Here is a 14,459-nt window from a genome sequence, read left to right on the forward strand (position 1 = left end):
GACACTGAAAAGTAATTCTAAGCATACTTACCAGTAACTTGTATTTCCTTCCATAGGAATCCATTGTGTGGTTTTCACGAGAAAAATATCTAAGTGTCCATTTTTAAAACGTACAAATATTCCTCTAAAATCAGCCGAACTCCGAATTCCGATTACTCACCTGTAATCAGGAGAGAACCTAGTGTTGCATCTTTTAGCCCAGCACTGACCCTGAAAAGTAATTCTAAGCATACTTACCAGTAACTTGTATTTCCTTCCATAGGAATCCATTGTGTGGTTTTCAGCAGAAAAGTTTCTGTGTCCAATTTTGAAACGTACAAATATTCCTCTAAAATGAGCCGAACTACGAATTCCGATTTACTCACCTGTAATCAGGAGAGAACCCAGTGTTGCATCTTTTAGCCCAGCACTGACCGTGAAAAGTAATTCTAAGCATACTTACCAGTAACTTGTATTTCCTTCCATAGGAATCCATTGTGTGGTTTTCAGCAGAAAAGTTTCTAAGTGTCCAATTTTGAAACGTACAAATATTCCTCTAAAATAAGTCGAACTACGAATTCCGATTTACTCACCTGTAATCAGGCGAGAACCCAGTGCTGCATCTTTTAGCCCAGCACTGACCCTGAAAAGTAATTCTAAGCGTACTTACCAGTAACTTGTATTTCCTTCCATAGGAATCCATTGTGTGGTTTTCACCAGAAAAATATCTAAGTGTCCATTTTTGAAACATACAAATATTCCTCTAAAATCAACCGAACTACGAATTCCGATTTACTCACCTGTTATCAGGAGAGAACCCAGGGCTTCATCTTTTAACAAAGTACTGACCCTGAAAAGTAATTCTAAGCGTACTTAAAAGTAACTTGTATTTCTTTCCATAGGAATCCATTGTGTGGTTTTCACCAGAAAATGTTCTAAGTGTCCAATTTTGAAACGTACAAATATTCCTCTAAAATCAGCCAAACTACGAATTCCGATTTACTCACCTGTAATCAGGAGAGAACCCAGTGCTGCATCTTTCAGCCCAGCACTGACTCTGTAAAATAATTCTAAGCGTACTTATCAGTAACTTGTATTTCCTTCCATAGGAATCCAATGTGTGGTTTTCACCAAAAAAGTTTCTGTGTCCAATTTTGAAACGTATAAATATTCCTCTAAAATCAGCTGAACTACGAATTCCGATTTACTCACCTGTAATCAGGAGAGAACCCAGTGTTGCATCTTTTAGCCCAGCACTGACCCTGAAAAGTAATTCTAAGCGTACTTACCAGTAACTTGTATTTCCTCCCATAGGAATCCACTGTTTGGTTTTCACCAGAAAATGTTCTAAGTGTCAAATTTTGAAACATACAAATATTCCTCTAAAATCAGCCGAACTACGAATTCCGATTTACTCACCTGTAATCAGGAGAGAAGTGAACCCAGTGCTGCATCTTTTAGCCCAGCACTGACCCTGAAAAGTAATTCTAAGCGTACTTACCAGTAACTTGTATTTCCTTCCATAGGAATCCACTGTGTGGTTTTCAGCAGAAAAGTTTCTAAGTGTCCAATTTAGAAACATACAAATAATCCTCTAAAATCAGCCGAACAGCGAATTCCGATTTACTCACCGGTAATCAGGAGAGAACCCAGTGTTGCATCTTTTAGCCCAGCACTGACACTGAAAAGTAATTCTAAGCATACTTACCAGTAACTTGTATTTCCTTCCATAGGAATCCATTGTGTGGTTTTCACGAGAAAAATATCTAAGTGTCCATTTTTAAAACGTACAAATATTCCTCTAAAATCAGCCGAACTCCGAATTCCGATTACTCACCTGTAATCAGGAGAGAACCTAGTGTTGCATCTTTTAGCCCAGCACTGACCCTGAAAAGTAATTCTAAGCATACTTACCAGTAACTTGTATTTCCTTCCATAGGAATCCATTGTGTGGTTTTCAGCAGAAAAGTTTCTGTGTCCAATTTTGAAACGTACAAATATTTCTCTAAAATGAGCCGAACTACGAATTCCGATTTACTCACCTGTAATCAGGAGAGAACCCAGTGTTGCATCTTTTAGCCCAGCACTGACCGTGAAAAGTAATTCTAAGCATACTTACCAGTAACTTGTATTTCCTTCCATAGGAATCCATTGTGTGGTTTTCAGCAGAAAAGTTTCTAAGTGTCCAATTTTGAAACGTACAAATATTCCTCTAAAATAAGTCGAACTACGAATTCCGATTTACTCACCTGTAATCAGGCGAGAACCCAGTGCTGCATCTTTTAGCCCAGCACTGACCCTGAAAAATAAATCTAAGCGTACTTACCAGTAACTTGTATTTCCTTTCATAGGAATCCACTGTGTGGTTTTCATCAGAAAATGTTCTGTGTCCAATTTTGAAACGTACAAATATTCCTCTTAAATCAGCCGAACTACGAATTCCGATTTACTCACCTGTAATCAGGAGAGAACCCAGTGCTGCATCTTTTAGCCCAGCACCGACCCTGAAAAGTCATTCTAAGCATACTTACCAGTAACTTGTATATCCTTCCATAGGAATCCATTTTGTGGTTTTCATCAGAAAAGTTTCTAAGTGTCCAATTTTGAAACGTACAAATATTCCTCTAAAATCAGCCGAACTACGAATTCCGATTTACTCACCTCTAATCAGGAGAGAACCCAGTGCTGCATCTTTTAGCCCAGCACTGACCCTGAAAAGTAATTCTAAGCGTACTTACCAGTAACTTGTATTTCCTTCCATAGGAATCCACTGTGTGGTTTTCAGCAGAAAAGTTTCTAAGGGTCCAATTTTGAAACGTACAAATAATCCTCTAAAATCAGCCGAACTACGAATTCCGATTTACTCACCGATAATCAGGAGAGAACCCAGTGTTGCATCTTTTGGCCCAGCACTGACCCTGAAAAGTAATTCTAAGCGTACTTACCAGTAACTTGTATTTCCTTCCATAGGAATCCATTGTGTGGTTTTCACCAGAAAAATATCTAAGTGTCCACTTTTTGAAATGTACAAATATTTCTCTAAAATCAGCCGAACTACGAATTTCGATTTGCTCACCTGTTATCAGGAGAGAACCCAGGGCTGCATCTTTTAGCCCAGCACTAACCCTGAAAAGTAATTCTAAGCGTACTTACCAGTAACTTGTATTTCCTTCCATAGGAATCCATTGTGTGGTTTTCACCAGAAAAATATCTGTGTCAATTTTTGAAACGTACAAATAATCCTCTAAAATCAACCGAACTACGAGTTCCGATTTACTCACCTGTTATCAGGAGAGAACCCAGTGCTGCATCTTTTAGCCCAGCACTGACCCTGAAAAGTAATTCTAAGCATACTTACCAGTAACTTGTATTTCCTTCCATAGGAATCCATTGACTGGTTTTCAGCAGAAAAGTTTCGAAGTGTCCAATTTTGAAAGGTACAAATATTCCTCTAAAATCAGCCGAACTACGAATTCCGATTTACTCACCTGTAATCAGGAGAGAACCCAGTGCTGCATCTTTTAGCCCAGCACTGACCCTGAAAAGCAATTCTAAGCGTACTTACCAGTAACGTGTATTTCTTTCTATAGTAATCCATTGTGTGGTTTTCACCAGAAATATATCTAAGTGTCCACTATTTGAAATGTACAAATATTCCTCTAAAATCAGCCGAACTATGAATTCCGATTTACTCACCTGTTATCAGGAGAGAACCCAGTGCGGCATCTTTTAGCCCAGCACTGACCCTGAAAATTAATTCTAAGCGTACCTGGCAGTAACTTGTATTTCTTTCCATAGGAATCCATTGTGTGGTTTTCACCAGAAAAGTTTCTAAGTGTCCAATTTTGAAACATACAAATATTCCTCTAAAATCAGCCGAACTACGAATTCTGATTTACTCACCTGTAATCAGGAGAGAACCCAGTGTTGCATCTTTTAGCCCAGCACTGACCCTGAAAAGTAATTCTAAGCGTACTTACCAGTAACTTGTATTTCCTTCCATAGGAATCCACTGTGTGGTTTTCACTAAAAAATGTTCTAAGTGTCCAATTTTGAAACGTACAAATATTCCTCTAAAATCAGCCGAACTACGAATTCCGATGTACTCACCTGTAATCAGGAGAGAACCCAGTGCAGCATCTTTTAGCCCAGCACTGACCCTGAAAAGTAATTCTAAGCATACTTACCAGTAACTTGTATTTCTTTCCATAGGAATCCATTGTGTGGTTTTCACCAGAAAATGTTCTAAGTGTCCAATTTTGAAACGTACAAATATTCCTCTAAAATCAGCCGAACTACGAATTCCGATTTACTCACCTGTAATCAGGAGAGAACACGGTGCTGCATCTTTTAGCCCAGCACAGACCCTGAAAAATAATTCTAAGCGTACTTACCAGTAACTTGTATTTCCTTCCATAGGAATCCATTGTGTGGTTTTTACCAGAAAATGTTCTAAGTGTCCAATTTTGAAATGTACAAATATTTCTCTAAAATCAGCCGAACTACGAATTCCGATTTACTCACCTGTAATCAGGAGAGAACACGGTGCTGCATCTTTTAGCCCAGCACTGACACTGAAAAGTAATTCTAAGCGTACTTACCAGTAACTTGTATTTCCTTCCATAGGAATCCACTGTGTGGTTTTCACCAGAAAATGTTCTAAGTGTCTAATTTTGAAACGTAGAAATATTCCTCTAAAATCAGCCGAACTACGAATTCCGATTTACTCACCTGTAATCAGGAGAGAACACGGTGCTACATCTTTTAGCCCAGCACTGACCATGAAAATTAATTCTAAGCGTACTTACCAGTAACTTGTATTTCCTTTCATAGGAATCCACTGTGTGGTTTTCATCAGAAAATGTTCTGTGTCCAATTTTTGAAATGTACAAATATTTCTCTAAAATCAGCCGAACTACGAATTTCGATTTGCTCACCTGTTATCAGGAGAGAACCCAGGGCTGCATCTTTTAGCCCAGCACTAACCCTGAAGAGTAATTCTAAGCGTACTTACCAGTAACTTGTATTTCCTTCCATAGGAATCCATTGTGTGGTTTTCACCAGAAAAATATCTGTGTCAATTTTTGAAACGTACAAATAATCCTCTAAAATCAACCGAACTACGAGTTCCGATTTACTCACCTGTTATCAGGAGAGAACCCAGTGCTGCATCTTTTAGCCCAGCACTGACCCTGAAAAGTAATTCTAAGCATACTTACCAGTAACTTGTATTTCCTTCCATAGGAATCCATTGACTGGTTTTCAGCAGAAAAGTTTCTAAGTGTCCAATTTTGAAAGGTACAAATATTCCTCTAAAATCAGCCGAACTATGAATTCCGATTTACTCACCTGTAATCAGGAGAGAACCCAGTGCTGCATCTTTTGGCCCAGCACTGACCCTGAAAAGCAATTCTAAGCGTACTTACCAGTAACGTGTATTTCTTTCCATAGTAATCCATTGTGTGGTTTTCACTAGAAATATATCTAATTGTCCACTTTTTGAAATGTGCAAATATTCCTCTAAAATCAGCCGAACTATGAATTCCGATTTACTCACCTGTAATCAGGAGAGAACACAGTGCTGCATCTTTTAGCCCAGCACTGACCCTGAAAAGTAATTCTAAGCGTACTTACCAGTAACTTGTATTTCCTTCCATAGGAATCCACTGTGTGGTTTTCAGCAGAAAAGTTTCTAAGTGTCCAATTTTGAAACGTACAAATAATCCTCTAAAATCAGCCGAACTGCGAATTCCGATTTACTCACTGGTTATCAGGAGAGAACCCAGTGTTGCATCTTTTAGCCCAGCACTGACCCTGAAAAGTAATTCTAAGCGTACTTACCAGTAACTTGTATTTCCTTCCATAGGAATCCATTGTGTGGTTTTCACCAGAAAAATATCTAAGTGTCCATTTTTGAAACATACAAATATTCCTCTAAAATCAACCGAACTACGAATTCCGATTTACTCACCTGTTATCAGGAGAGAACCCAGGGCTTCATCTTTTAACAAAGTACTGACCCTGAAAAGTAATTCTAAGCGTACTTAAAAGTAACTTGTATTTCTTTCCATAGGAATCCATTGTGTGGTTTTCACCAGAAAATGTTCTAAGTGTCCAATTTTGAAACGTACAAATATTCCTCTAAAATCAGCCAAACTACGAATTCCGATTTACTCACCTGTAATCAGGAGAGAACCCAGTGCTGCATCTTTCAGCCCAGCACTGACTCTGTAAAATAATTCTAAGCGTACTTATCAGTAACTTGTATTTCCTTCCATAGGAATCCAATGTGTGGTTTTCACCAAAAAAGTTTCTGTGTCCAATTTTGAAACGTATAAATATTCCTCTAAAATCAGCTGAACTACGAATTCCGATTTACTCACCTGTAATCAGGAGAGAACCCAGTGTTGCATCTTTTAGCCCAGCACTGACCCTGAAAAGTAATTCTAAGCGTACTTACCAGTAACTTGTATTTCCTTCCATAGGAATCCACTGTTTGGTTTTCACCAGAAAATGTTCTAAGTGTCAAATTTTGAAACGTACAAATATTCCTCTAAAATCAGCCGAACTACGAATTCCGATTTACTCACCTGTAATCAGGAGAGAAGTGAACCCAGTGCTGCATCTTTTAGCCCAGCACTGACCCTGAAAAGTAATTCTAAGCGTACTTACCAGTAACTTGTATTTCCTTCCATAGGAATCCACTGTGTGGTTTTCAGCAGAAAAGTTTCTAAGTGTCCAATTTAGAAACATACAAATAATCCTCTAAAATCAGCCGAACAGCGAATTCCGATTTACTCACCGGTAATCAGGAGAGAACCCAGTGTTGCATCTTTTAGCCCAGCACTGACACTGAAAAGTAATTCTAAGCATACTTACCAGTAACTTGTATTTCCTTCCATAGGAATCCATTGTGTGGTTTTCACCAGAAAATGTTCTAAGTGTCCACTTTTTGAAATGTACAAATATTCCTCGAAAATCAGCCGAACTACGAATTTCGAATTACTCACCTGTTATCAGGAGAGAACCCAGGGCTGCATCTTTTAGCCCAGCACTGACCCTGAAAAGTAATTCTAAGCGTACTTACCAGTAACTTGTATTTTCTTCCATAGGAATCCATTGTGTGGTTTTCACGAGAAAAATATCTAAGTGTCCATTTTTAAAACGTACAAATATTCCTCTAAAATCAGCCGAACTCCGAATTCCGATTACTCACCTGTAATCAGGAGAGAACCTAGTGTTGCATCTTTTAGCCCAGCACTGACCCTGAAAAGTAATTCTAAGCATACTTACCAGTAACTTGTATTTCCTTCCATAGGAATCCATTGTGTGGTTTTCAGCAGAAAAGTTTCTGTGTCCAATTTTGAAACGTACAAATATTCCTCTAAAATGAGCCGAACTACGAATTCCGATTTACTCACCTGTAATCAGGAGAGAACCCAGTGTTGCATCTTTTAGCCCAGCACTGACCGTGAAAAGTAATTCTAAGCATACTTACCAGTAACTTGTATTTCCTTCCATAGGAATCCATTGTGTGGTTTTCAGCAGAAAAGTTTCTAAGTGTCCAATTTTGAAACGTACAAATATTCCTCTAAAATAAGTCGAACTACGAATTCCGATTTACTCACCTGTAATCAGGCGAGAACCCAGTGCTGCATCTTTTAGCCCAGCACTGACCCTGAAAAATAAATCTAAGCGTACTTACCAGTAACTTGTATTTCCTTTCATAGGAATCCACTGTGTGGTTTTCATCAGAAAATGTTCTGTGTCCAATTTTGAAACGTACAAATATTCCTCTTAAATCAGCCGAACTACGAATTCCGATTTACTCACCTGTAATCAGGAGAGAACCCAGTGCTGCATCTTTTAGCCCAGCACTGACCCTGAAAAGTCATTCTAAGCGTACTTACCAGTAACTTGTATATCCTTCCATAGGAATCCATTGTGTGGTTTTCATCAGAAAAGTTTCTAAGTGTCCAATTTTGAAACGTACAAATATTCCTCTAAAATCAGCCGAACTACGAATTCCGATTTACTCACCTGTAATCAGGAGAGAACCCAGTGCTGCATCTTTTAGCCCAGCACTGACCCTGAAAAGTAATTCTAAGCGTACTTACCAGTAACTTGTATTTCCTTCCATAGGAATCCACTGTGTGGTTTTCAGCAGAAAAGTTTCTAAGGGTCCAATTTTGAAACGTACAAATAATCCTCTAAAATCAGCCGAACTACGAATTCCGATTTACTCACCGATAATCAGGAGAGAACCCAGTGTTGCATCTTTTGGCCCAGCACTGACCCTGAAAAGTAATTCTAAGCGTACTTACCAGTAACTTGTATTTCCTTCCATAGGAATCCATTGTGTGGTTTTCACCAGAAAAATATCTAAGTGTCCACTTTTTGAAATGTACAAATATTTCTCTAAAATCAGCCGAACTAGGAATTTCGATTTGCTCACCTGTTATCAGGAGAGAACCCAGGGCTGCATCTTTTAGCCCAGCACTAACCCTGAAAAGTAATTCTAAGCGTACTTACCAGTAACTTGTATTTCCTTCCATAGGAATCCATTGTGTGGTTTTCAGCAGAAAAGTTTCTAAGTGTCCAATTTTGAAACGTACAAATATTCCTCTAAAATAAGTCGAACTACGAATTCCGATTTACTCACCTGTAATCAGGCGAGAACCCAGTGCTGCATCTTTTAGCCCAGCACTGACCCTGAAAAATAAATCTAAGCGTACTTACCAGTAACTTGTATTTCCTTTCATAGGAATCCACTGTGTGGTTTTCATCAGAAAATGTTCTGTGTCCAATTTTGAAACGTACAAATATTCCTCTTAAATCAGCCGAACTACGAATTCCGATTTACTCACCTGTAATCAGGAGAGAACCCAGTGCTGCATCTTTTAGCCCAGCACTGACCCTGAAAAGTCATTCTAAGCGTACTTACCAGTAACTTGTATATCCTTCCATAGGAATCCATTGTGTGGTTTTCATCAGAAAAGTTTCTAAGTGTCCAATTTTGAAACGTACAAATATTCCTCTAAAATCAGCCGAACTACGAATTCCGATTTACTCACCTGTAATCAGGAGAGAACCCAGTGCTGCATCTTTTAGCCCAGCACTGACCCTGAAAAGTAATTCTAAGCGTACTTACCAGTAACTTGTATTTCCTTCCATAGGAATCCACTGTGTGGTTTTCAGCAGAAAAGTTTCTAAGGGTCCAATTTTGAAACGTACAAATAATCCTCTAAAATCAGCCGAACTACGAATTCCGATTTACTCACCGATAATCAGGAGAGAACCCAGTGTTGCATCTTTTGGCCCAGCACTGACCCTGAAAAGTAATTCTAAGCGTACTTACCAGTAACTTGTATTTCCTTCCATAGGAATCCATTGTGTGGTTTTCACCAGAAAAATATCTAAGTGTCCACTTTTTGAAATGTACAAATATTTCTCTAAAATCAGCCGAACTAGGAATTTCGATTTGCTCACCTGTTATCAGGAGAGAACCCAGGGCTGCATCTTTTAGCCCAGCACTAACCCTGAAAAGTAATTCTAAGCGTACTTACCAGTAACTTGTATTTCCTTCCATAGGAATCCATTGTGTGGTTTTCACCAGAAAAATATCTGTGTCAATTTTTGAAACGTACAAATAATCCTCTAAAATCAACCGAACTACGAGTTCCGATTTACTCACCTGTTATCAGGAGAGAACCCAGTGCTGCATCTTTTAGCCCAGCACTGACCCTGAAAAGTAATTCTAAGCATACTTACCAGTAACTTGTATTTCCTTCCATAGGAATCCATTGACTGGTTTTCAGCAGAAAAGTTTCTAAGTGTCCAATTTTGAAAGGTACAAATATTCCTCTAAAATCAGCCGAACTACGAATTCCGATTTACTCACCTGTAATCAGGAGAGAACCCAGTGCTGCATCTTTTAGCCCAGCACTGACCCTGAAAAGCAATTCTATGCGTACTTACCAGTAACGTGTATTTCTTTCTATAGTAATCCATTGTGTGGTTTTCACCAGAAATATATCTAAGTGTCCACTATTTGAAATGTACAAATATTCCTCTAAAATCAGCCGAACTATGAATTCCGATTTACTCACCTGTTATCAGGAGAGAACCCAGTGCGGCATCTTTTAGCCCAGCACTGACCCTGAAAATTAATTCTAAGCGTACCTGGCAGTAACTTGTATTTCTTTCCATAGGAATCCATTGTGTGGTTTTCACCAGAAAAGTTTCTAAGTGTCCAATTTTGAAACATACAAATATTCCTCTAAAATCAGCCGAACTACGAATTCTGATTTACTCACCTGTATTCAGGAGAGAACCCAGTGTTGCATCTTTTAGCCCAGCACTGACCCTGAAAAGTAATTCTAAGCATACTTACCAGTAACTTGTATTTCCTTCCATAGGAATCCACTGTGTGGTTTTCACTAAAAAATGTTCTAAGTGTCCAATTTTGAAACGTACAAATATTCCTCTAAAATCAGCCGAACTACGAATTCCGATGTACTCACCTGTAATCAGGAGAGAACCCAGTGCAGCATCTTTTAGCCCAGCACTGACCCTGAAAAGTAATTCTAAGCATACTTACCAGTAACTTGTATTTCGTTCCATATGAATCCATTGTGTGTTTTTCATCAGAAAATGTTCTAAGTGTCCAATTTTGAAATGTACAAATATTCCTCTAAAATCAGCCGAACTACGAATTCCGATTTACTCACCTGTAATCAGGAGAGAACACGGTGCTGCATCTTTTAGCCCAGCACTGACCCTGAAAAGTAATTCTAAGCGTACTTACCAGTAACTTGTATTTCCTTCCATAGGAATCCATTGTGTGGTTTTTACCAGAAAATGTTCTAAGTGTCCAATTTTGAAATGTACAAATATTCCTCTAAAATCAGCCGAAATACGAATTCCGATTTACTCACCTGTAATCAGGAGAGAACACGGTGCTGCATCTTTTAGCCCAGCACTGACACCGAAAATTAATTCTAAGCGTACTTACCAGTAACTTGTATTTCCTTCCATAGGAATCCACTGTGTGGTTTTCACCAGAAAATGTTCTAAGTGTCCAATTTTGAAACGTAGAAATATTCCTCTAAAATCAGCCGGACTACGAATTCCGATTTACTCACCTGTAATCAGGAGAGAACACGGTGCTACATCTTTTAGCCCAGCACTGACCATGAAAATTAATTCTAAGCGTACTTACCAGTAACTTGTATTTCCTTCCATAGGAATCCATTGTGTGGTTTTCACCAGAAAATGTTCTAAGTGTCCAATTTTGAAACGTACAAATATTCCTCTAAAATCAGTCAAACTACGAATTCTGATTTACTCACCTGTAATCAGGGGAGAACCCAGTGCTGCATCTTTTAGCCCAGCACTGACCCTGAAAAATAATTCTAAGCGTACTTACCAGTAACTTGTATTTCCTTCCATAGGAATCCATTGTGTGGTTTTCACCAGAAAAGTTTCTAAGTGTCCAATTTTGAAACGTACAAATATTCCTCTAAAATCAGCCGAACTACGAATTCCGATTTACTCACCTGTAATCAGGAGAGAACCCAGTGTTGCATCTTTTAGCCCAGCACTGACCCTGAAAAGTAATTCTAAGCGTACTTACCAGTAACTTGTATTTCCTTCCATAGGAATCCACTGTGTGGTTTTCACTAGAAAATGTTCTAAGTGTCCAATTTTGAAACGTACAAATATTCCTCTAAATACAGCCGAACTACGAATTCCGATGTACTCACCTGTAATCAGGAGAGAACCCAGTGCAGCATCTTTTAGCCCAGCACTGACCCTGAAAAGTAATTCTAAGCGTACTTACCAGTAACTTGTATTTCGTTCCATATGAATCCATTGTGTGGTTTTCACCAGAAAATGTTCTAAGTGTCCAATTTTGAAATGTACAAATATTCCTCTAAAATCAGCCGAACTACGAATTCCGATTTACTCACCTGTAATCAGGAGAGAACACGGTGCTGCATCTTTTAGCCCAGCACTGACACTGAAAAGTAATTCTAAGCATACTTACCAGTAACTTGTATTTCCTTCCATAGGAATCCACTGTGTGGTTTTCACTAAAAAATGTTCTAAGTGTCCAATTTTGAAACGTACAAATATTCCTCTAAAATCAGCCGAACTACGAATTCCGATGTACTCACCTGTAATCAGGAGAGAACCCAGTGCAGCATCTTTTAGCCCAGCACTGACCCTGAAAAGTAATTCTAAGCATACTTACCAGTAACTTGTATTTCGTTCCATATGAATCCATTGTGTGGTTTTCACCAGAAAATGTTCTAAGTGTCCAATTTTGAAATGTACAAATATTCCTCTAAAATCAGCCGAACTACGAATTCCGATTTACTCACCTGTAATCAGGAGAGAACACGGTGCTGCATCTTTTAGCCCAGCACTGACCCTGAAAAGTAATTCTAAGCGTACTTACCAGTAACTTGTATTTCCTTCCATAGGAATCCATTGTGTGGTTTTTACCAGAAAATGTTCTAAGTGTCCAATTTTGAAATGTACAAATATTCCTCTAAAATCAGCCGAAATACGAATTCCGATTTACTCACCTGTAATCAGGAGAGAACACGGTGCTGCATCTTTTAGCCCAGCACTGACACCGAAAATTAATTCTAAGCGTACTTACCAGTAACTTGTATTTCCTTCCATAGGAATCCACTGTGTGGTTTTCACCAGAAAATGTTCTAAGTGTCCAATTTTGAAACGTAGAAATATTCCTCTAAAATCAGCCGAACTACGAATTCCGATTTACTCACCTGTAATCAGGAGAGAACACGGTGCTACATCTTTTAGCCCAGCACTGACCATGAAAATTAATTCTAAGCGTACTTACCAGTAACTTGTATTTCCTTCCATAGGAATCCATTGTGTGGTTTTCACCAGAAAATGTTCTAAGTGTCCAATTTTGAAACGTACAAATATTCCTCTAAAATCAGTCAAACTACGAATTCTGATTTACTCACCTGTAATCAGGGGAGAACCCAGTGCTGCATCTTTTAGCCCAGCACTGACCCTGAAAAATAATTCTAAGCGTACTTACCAGTAACTTGTATTTCCTTCCATAGGAATCCATTGTGTGGTTTTCACCATAAAAGTTTCTAAGTGTCCAATTTTGAAACGTACAAATATTCCTCTAAAATCAGCCGAACTACGAATTCCGATTTACTCACCTGTAATCAGGAGAGAACCCAGTGTTGCATCTTTTAGCCCAGCACTGACCCTGAAAAGTAATTCTAAGCGTACTTACCAGTAACTTGTATTTCCTTCCATAGGAATCCACTGTGTGGTTTTCACTAGAAAATGTTCTAAGTGTCCAATTTTGAAACGTACAAATATTCCTCTAAATACAGCCGAACTACGAATTCCGATGTACTCACCTGTAATCAGGAGAGAACCCAGTGCAGCATCTTTTAGCCCAGCACTGACCCTGAAAAGTAATTCTAAGCGTACTTACCAGTAACTTGTATTTCGTTCCATATGAATCCATTGTGTGGTTTTCACCAGAAAATGTTCTAAGTGTCCAATTTTGAAATGTACAAATATTCCTCTAAAATCAGCCGAACTACGAATTCCGATTTACTCACCTGTAATCAGGAGAGAACACGGTGCTGCATCTTTTAGCCCAGCACTGACCCTGAAAAGTAATTCTAAGCGTACTTACCAGTAACTTGTATTTCCTTCCATAGGAATCCATTGTGTGGTTTTTACCAGAAAATGTTCTAAGTGTCCAATTTTGAAATGTACAAATATTCCTCTAAAATCAGCCGAACTACGAATTCCGATTTACTCACCTGTAATCAGGAGAGAACACGGTGCTGCATCTCTTAGCCCAGCACTGACACTGAAAAGTAATTCTAAGCGTACTTACCAGTAACTTGTATTTCCTTCCATAGGAATCCACTGTGTGGTTTTCACCAGAAAATGTTCTAAGTGTCCAATTTTGAAACGTAGAAATATTCCTCTAAAATCAGCCGAACTACGAATTCCGATTTACTCACCTGTAATCAGGAGAGAACACGGTGCTACATCTTTTAGCCCAGCACTGACCATGAAAATTAATTCTAAGCGTACTTACCAGTAACTTGTATTTCCTTCCATAGGAATCCATTGTGTGGTTTTCACCAGAAAATGTTCTAAGTGTCCAATTTTGAAATGTACAAATATTCCTCTAAAATAAGTCGAACTACGAATTCTGATTTACTCACCTGTAATCAGGGGAGAACCCAGTGCTGCATCTTTTAGCCCAGCACTGACCCTGAAAAGTAATTCTAAGCGTACTTACCAGTGACTTGTATTTCCTTCCATAGGAATACACTTTTTGGTTTTCATCAGAAAAGTTTCTAAGTATCCAATTTTGAAACGTACAAATATTCCTCTAAAATCAGCCGAACTACGAATTCCGATTTACTCACCTGTAATCAGGAGAGAACCCAGTG

The sequence above is a fragment of the Triturus cristatus genome, chromosome 1_1, assembly GCF_964204655.1.
Source record: "Triturus cristatus chromosome 1_1, aTriCri1.1, whole genome shotgun sequence".
Taxonomy (NCBI): Eukaryota; Metazoa; Chordata; class Amphibia; order Caudata; family Salamandridae; genus Triturus; species Triturus cristatus.